Source organism: Tupaia chinensis, unplaced genomic scaffold (genome assembly GCF_000334495.1).
Source record: "Tupaia chinensis unplaced genomic scaffold, TupChi_1.0 Scaffold000404_1, whole genome shotgun sequence".
NCBI classification, from domain to species: Eukaryota; Metazoa; Chordata; class Mammalia; order Scandentia; family Tupaiidae; genus Tupaia; species Tupaia belangeri.
In genome coordinates, this window is record NW_006159906.1 from 1,879,631 (window position 1) to 1,887,379 (window position 7,749).

Here is a 7,749-nt window from a genome sequence, read left to right on the forward strand (position 1 = left end):
AGCGAAGTAACCACTATGCCGTCTGCTGCTCCCAGGAGTCTTTTTTTTTTTTGAGAGGTTTTTGCTATATGGTGCGTGCGCTCACCAGACAGACAGAGAGAGACATAGAGACAGAAAGCGAGAAATCACCCCCTGGGAGGATGGTCACACCGCAATCCCTTCTCTGCCATTCTCCTCTCGGGATCTTGGGCACGCACGCACACGCGCCTGGTGTGAGTTCTAAGCCACCGGGTCCGGGACGCAAACCGCGGTCGACTACATGGGAATCCAGCGACATAGACATTACGCTAACTGCTGGTTCCCAGGAGTCTTTCTTTTTTTTTTAAAAGCTGATTTAGTCATTCTATGAGTCAGAGAGACAGAGAGACAAGCAGAGAGACAGCATCCTCATGGGTCTGGACAGGCTTCAGCCAGCAGAGATCACGACACACATGTGCCTAATGGGCTCACAGAGGTCTCTGGTCGCAAACCCTGTACCTTCCCACAGGGGTCAGCCTTGCAGAATGTCACGCTTGTGGCCCTGCCCCAGCCTGGCCCAGGGTTCTCTGAGAACAGACTTGAGATCCCTGCCCATCTGCACCCACAAAGTTGGCACATCCATCCTCAAATGGCTCTTTCCCCCCTTCCCAGATGCCTCTGACGGTTGCACGTGCCCCCTCAATCGCACTCGTGCATGGTGTGCCCAAAATCCTAAGAGGAGGGTCCACAGTGTGACCATCTTATAGTGCTTTTATCCCCTCCTCCGTCTGTCTCACTCTCTTTCTCTCTAGGGAGTGTACATGTCCTTTGGCAAAAAATTTTTTAAAAATTGTGCCCAACTGTCAAAGCAAACCCTGTCATCCGAGATGTACACTCTTCCCTGGACAGCACACGGGGCTGGATCACAGGGAGGTGGGTCCATGTAACTCCGATGTGGTTCTCCATCTGCAAACCACGAAGCCCTTTTCCTCCTGGCCTGTCCCACCATCCACGCAGGTTTAGGTGCAGACGTGTGTTCAGAGCCCCCCCCACTTCCCCGTCACTGAGCACGGCTCCTTCGAGAAAGCAGTCGGAGGAGTGGCTGAAGCCAGGCCCCAGGGTGGGCGGAGGCTCTGCCTCCCGAAGCGAGGGTCATCTAGGGCCCTGCAGGTACACCTGGGCTCGCACCGACGCCACCCTCAGGGGCCATCGGGCACTACAGGGACCCCTGGGTTTAACAAAGGACCTACTGTCAGCCAGAGACCCCGAATGAACGGACCAGGCACGTGACCCCGCAGGTCTTGGTGCCTGACTGCCAGACCCTGAGGCCTGTGCAGACTGACACGCTGCACCCAAGGAGAATGCTCCCAGAGCTCACGTCTGAACATTCAAAGTACCTCGGCACAGCCCAAACGCACACGCGGCTGTAATAGTGCAGTCACATGCTTCCCCTCAGGGGACTTTCTCCTCACAGCCAAAGGGCTTTCCAAAGACACTGCTCTGGACAGCACTTCCCCAACGGTGGACAACATCGCTGTCTCAACAAAACTCTTTTTTTTTTTTTTTGGAGAGGTTTTCACTATAGGGCGTGTGCGCTCACCAGACAGACAGAGAGAGACATAGAGATAGAAAGCGAGAAATCAGCCCCCCAGGGGGGATGGTCACGCCTTAATCCCTTCTCCTCCATTCTCCTCTTGGGATCTTGGGCACGCACGCACACGCGCCCGGCATGAGTTTTAAGCCACCGGGTCGGGACGCGAACCGCGGTTGACTACATGGGAGTCCAGCGACATAGCCAATATGCTAACTGCTGGTTCCCTCAACAAAACTCTGCATGGGAAAAGTCACATTAAGATGGAGTCTGTTAGGCTAAGAGATTAACGGCCATTCTGCTTCTGTACACAGGCTTGCACACCCTGCCGGCGACTAAGCCTCTCTGCACCCTTGTGTTTTCGCACCCGAGGCCCTCGCAGCTCTTCCTCCCTGGGAAAAGCCCCCCTGCGGATATCACACCTGTCACTCCGACCCTGAAACCTCCCTTGCTGGAAAGTCCCTTGGACCCCTTCCCAAAAGATAAGACATCCCATTTGCAAGCGTGTGCTTAAATCTGTGAGACTACAGGACAGGGCTGTCACCCAGACACTGCCTGTGCGCACCGTGCAGTGTCAGTCCCTGGCCAGGAATAAAGGCTCATTCAATTCTCAATTCGAGTGACTCCAATCTTTGACAATCTCGCCCCGCAACGCCTTTTCAAATCATAAAAAATAAAGCACAGCAAAGTTGTGATGCAGTTTTGCATAGAAAAACAAGAAAATATGCAACCAGCAGATGGCGTAATGGTTGTGTCGCTGGACTTCCACATACTCGATGACGGTTTGAGTGCCAGACCCAGAGGCCAAGGAGAATGGAAAAAGGACTCCGAATGACCATCCCCGGGGGGTGATTTCTCACTGTCCATCTCTGTCTGTCCAGCAAGTGCACACGCCCAGTTGCAAAATTCTCTCTTAAAAAGAAGAAAACGCATCACGACGTTCCCCACGACCTATCTACCTGCCCTGAGTACGGGGCCCTGGTAAAGGTGTGAACATAGTACTTGCACTTGCAGACACTGGGTCTTCACAAGCGCAAAGGCAGCTGGCGTTCCGGCGAGTCATGAAAGGAACTTCTTTTCCTTGGAACACTATCCATCAGCCTCAGGTCAGGCTAACGCTGTTCATTACTTAAGGCCTCTCGTAACTGAGAAATGGCTGATGTACTCAGATCCCTGATGAACCAGCACATCGACTCTTCAGTGAAACCTGTCTGTCCCACAAGGAAAGAAAACACTGAAACACCTTGGGGTACACAATAGTCTCATTTTAATAGCTGCTTTCTTCAACACTCTACGCTCCTTGAGATCCACTGGGTCCAGGACCCCTACCGGAGAGAAGAGCGGGGTAAGGAAGAGCACAGACCTCCTTCCACGGTGTCACCCCTGACCCCAGGACCGCCGAACCACACCTGTGCCCAGCTCCTCAGTTCAACATCGCACCTGGGGCTGCTGTTAAAAATGAGAAACATCAGTTAGCGTAATGGCTATGTCGCTGAACTGCCATGTAGTTGATTGCGGTTCAAGTCCCAGACTCAGTGGCTTAAGCTCAGGCTAGGCGCGTGTGCATGCTTGCCCAAGATCCCGAGAGGAGAATGGAGGAGAAGGGATTGCGGCGTGGCCATCCCCCCCGGGGGGTAATTTCTCGCTTTCTGTTTCTAGGTTTCTCTCTATCTCTCTCTGTCTGGCGAGTGCACACACCCTATAGCGAAAACCTCTCCAAAAAATAAAAATAAAAAAAGAGAAACATCGAAGGCCATTTTAGGAAACTGTAAAGACATAGAATCTAGGGGTTTGAGGACTTTTCTGATAGCAATAGAAGTACCTTGAAACTTTACATGAAATAAAACCTAAGAGGGGGACCAGCAGCGGGCATAATGGGTCCGTCACTGGACTCCCATGTAGTCGACTGTGATGCGAATCCCAGACCCAGCAGCTTAAATTCATGCTGGGTGCATGTGCGTGCGTGCCCAAGATCCTGAGAGGAGAATGGAGAAGAGATTGCAGTGTGGCCATCCCCCCTGGGGGTGATTTCTCGCTTTCTGTCTCTCTGCTTTCTGACGAGTACATGTGCCTTATAGCAAAAACCTCTTAAAAACAAAACAAAACAAAACCTAAGAGGTAACAGACACCCCATCCCTGTGCAGACAAGGTCCTGCCAGCTACTGGAAAGAGCTTGCTGGAACACGGGAAGCACGTTTGTGCGGTTCCTGGGCAGTGAACTTCCGGCGGAGGACGGTGCCACACAGAGGCAGCCCTGGAGGACTGTCGGTGGTACCGTCAGCTGATGGCCCTCCAGGACAGCGACGGCCGTCAGCTGTGAATCTGCTGCAGCTCCTCTACCGCTTTTAAAATGTGTTACAGCACACGTGCATTCACCTGAACAAAAGACAGAGCCCGACAGGGAGAAGGGAGGTGGGCATCACCCCCGGGAGGGGCCACACCACAATCTCTTCCGAATTCTCCTCTCAGGATTTTGGGCATGCACATGCACCTAAGTTTTTTTTTTTTTTTTTTTTTGTCCCTAATTTTTTTCAACCCGCCAGGCCTGGGACTCGAACCACGTTGTCAGCCATTCGGGAGCCAGTGTGTCCACCACGTCACCAGCTGGCCCTCTACTTTTTATTCTCTCTTATCCCCGCCCCAAGATTTTTGCAATAGGTGAGTGTGATTGCTGGAGAGCAAGCGAGTGAGCGAAAGGGAAAGTGAGAAATCACCTCCCAAGGGGGAATGGCCACACGGCAATCCTTTCTCCTCTGATGATTTTGGGCACACGCACATGTCCAATGTGATTTTCAAGCCACAGGGTCTGGGACTCACACCACATAGTGGGTCATGTAAGAGTCCAGAGCCTTAACCTGTTGGCCCTTATTTCTCTTTTTAAAATCTATACCAGGCTATGGGTCAGCAGGTGGTGTGGTGGTTGAGGTACTGGACTCTTCACATGGCTGACCACAGTTCGAGTCCCAGACCTGGTGGCTTGCTTCCTTGCTTTCCCTTTCTAAACTCTCTCTCTGGTCAAATTGAAAAATAAAAATAAATAAATCTTAAAAAAAAAAAAAAAAAAAAAAAAGCCATCCCAGGCCAGGCAGCATCCCAGTGGTTAAAGTGGCTGGATCCCACATGGTCGGCTGCCCCAGTCCTGCACCCAGTTGGCTGAAAAGCATGCCAGGTGCATGAGCATGCATGCCCCCAATCCTAACACGAAGAAGAGATGGAGAAGGGACTGCAGGTCATCACCCATGGGCAAGCTTTGTCACCTGCACTCCTCGGATGAACGCACGGCTCATGCCCTCTGGAAAAGCAGTACCTGGGCCAGCAGGTGATGTGGAGGTTAAGGTACTGGATTCCCACACAGCTCACTTCTGGCTCGAGTCCTGGATCTGGTGACTTGAAAAATGATGCTGGGTGTGGGTGTGGGTGTGTGCCGGCCCAGACTCCCAAGGGAGAATCGATGAGAGAGGACTGCAGCGTGGCCATCTCCTGGGAGATGCTTTCTCACCTCTCCTCCTTCTAGTGAGCACGTGCACCCTGTGGTTAAACAAACAAACAAACACGATGCAATGCCATGCTAGTCTTTGGTTTCACCAGGAGTCAAAGTGCCTGACCAGCCTCTGTAGACCTGACTCCTCAGTGCAGCACTGGGAAGCAACAAACGCCTACTTCTGCCTCCCGAGCCCGTCTCATGCCCAGACAGCACGACTGGCTGTTCCCGGGCACTGCCAGCGAAAGCGCCTCGCTGAGCTGAGCTACGGGAACAGAGAAAGGCTGCCACCCAGAAACTCAGGACAGACGCCAGCTCGCACGGGACGCAGCTGACCTCACAACAGCCTCAGGGGGGACTTCCACTGGTGCATGAGGCAAGCAGAGCTGGAGACGAGACCAGAGGCCGACCTGGGGATATGACGAGATGGCCAGGCTGCCCCGCAGGATCCTCGAGGAGGTCCTGCGTGTGCAGGCAGAACCGGTCCCTGGCGTCAAAGCAGAACCAGAGGAAAGCGACGCCCGCTATTTCCACGTGGGCATTGCTGGCCCCAGGATTCCCCTTTGAGAGAGGGACTTTTCAACTTTACCTGTTCCGTCCAGAATACCTAATGACAGCCCCTAAAGTACGTTTCATGACCAAAACTTATCACCCTAATGTAGACAAGTTGGGAAGAATATGTCTAGATGTTTTGAAAGATAAGGGGTCCCCAGCACTGCAGATCTGCACAGTTCTGCTGTAAATCCAGGCTTGGGTAAGTGCTCCCAATCCAGATGACCCATCAGCAAATGACGCAGCGGAGCAGTGGAAGGCCAAAGAAGCCCGCGCCGTAGACACAGCGAGAGCACGGGCCAGGCTGTATGCGGCAAATAATATTTAAGTCGATCGGATCATCACCGGTACGTTACTCCTGTTCTGCCAAGACTTCCTTTTTTGTTTGCATTTAATGGACACAGTCTTAGAAACATCACAGAATAAAAGCCCAGGCATCTTCAGTCCGGTGATTAAACGCACACGAGCAAATCTGTCTTGTCCTGGCTCACTGTGGTACAGCATGAGCAGAGGCTCGAAGTGTCATCTGTGTTGTGACACGTTTAAAAGCAGGGGCCCCTGGCTGCTTCTATTCACTTCCCCCATCGTGGTTTAAGCATAAAGCACTGTGAGTGAAGGCAGTTGTCAGGGTGAGCTGCAGGGGTGTGGGTGTTTCCTTTATTTTTTTGGGGGGGGTGGTTTTATTTCAATTTTATGGGCCCCTTCCCTCCATTTTATGGTGACCTAATAGTATTGGTTAAAAGCAGCTAAGCGGTTCTTTAGAATACACACTCTAGCCAGTTCTAGCTTTATTTAGACGCTGTAGATGGACAAGCTTGATCGTTTGAACCAAAATGGGAACATTAAACAAACATCACTGCCCTCACTCTGCTGTCAAGTGTAGACCAGTTCGAAAGAAGCTTGTGACCATTTTGTATGGCTTGTCCGGAAACTTCTGTAAATCTTATGTTTTGGTAAAATATTTTTTGTTATTCTTTAAAAAAAAAAAGTCTCCTAGGCAGCATGAACTGTAACCAATTCTGACACATGCCTGGAAAATGAGTTACTCCTAAAATGCTTTCACAACCTAGACCATCATGTTACTTTTGCATAAGGAAACTGGTTCACAGACAAGAAGGAAATTATGCAAGGAAGGAAACAAAGGCACAGACGTTTTAAATACAGACAAAGGCTGATTGTCAGCAAATCTTGTGAACTCGTAAGCAAACTCCACGACTCACCACACCTGTCACCTTCCAAGTTTCCCCAATCATGACCACCATAATGTAAAACTTCATTTATTAGCATTTTTAAAAAAGACTTGAATTTTATTATTACTGTTTTTTCTTCAACCTGCCACAGGGTATATGCACTGACCAGAAAGACAGAGAAAGTGAGAAAGCGAGTTGCCAGGTCCAGGACTCGAACTGTAGCCAGCAGGACCAGCACCTCAACCACCACATCACCTGCTGGCGTCTTCCTAGCAAATTTTAATACTGTAACAGTGACCACACATTTTAGGAGTCATTTCTGCTAACTCCCTCTCTGAGGAACAGTGGCAGAATACTGGATCAATTTATGTTTACCTGGGAAAGAAAAGCAATCTTCAACATTATAGGTTAGAAACTCATGACTAGGGCCAGCAGAGGGCGTGATGGTGTAATGGTTACGGTGTTGGACTCCCACATAGTTGACCACAGTCTGAGTCCAAACTTGGCTTAAAACTCACATCGGGCAGGTGTACATGCATGCCCCAAATCCCGAGGAGAATGGAGAAGGGACTGTGTCATGGCCGTCCCCCCTGGAGGTTGATTTCTCGCTCGCTCTCTGTCTCATGCATGTGCCCTATGGCAAAAACCTCTAAAATAATTAATTAAAACTCATAACTAAATGATGAAGAACCTTCAAAATAAATACTTACACCCATTTTGTTCAATGAAGATTTTAAGTAGCTTTAGAAACATATTTGTATATATACACATGCAGAAGGCGTTAGAAAAAAAAACAATTCTTTGCTACTGAGTAGCATGAAAGCCAAATTAGGTTAGAATTGCTTTGTTTTTAAGTTACAACAAAGACTTGGAAGGCATCATTTGAAATTCCACTCTTAAGAGTTTAATTAAACCGCCTTTTGGCCGGAACCGCCATCTTCCAGTAATTAACCAAAATGACGAACACAAAGGGAAAG

General features: G+C 50.1%; 1 pseudogene; it reads left to right on the plus strand.

Annotated features, from left to right (window-relative positions):
- The first annotated feature begins 5,456 nt into the window (after nt 1–5,456).
- LOC102501009 (ubiquitin-conjugating enzyme E2 N-like) lies at nt 5,457–5,910 on the plus strand (annotated as a pseudogene).
- Nucleotides 5,911–7,749: the final 1,839 nt, after the last annotated feature.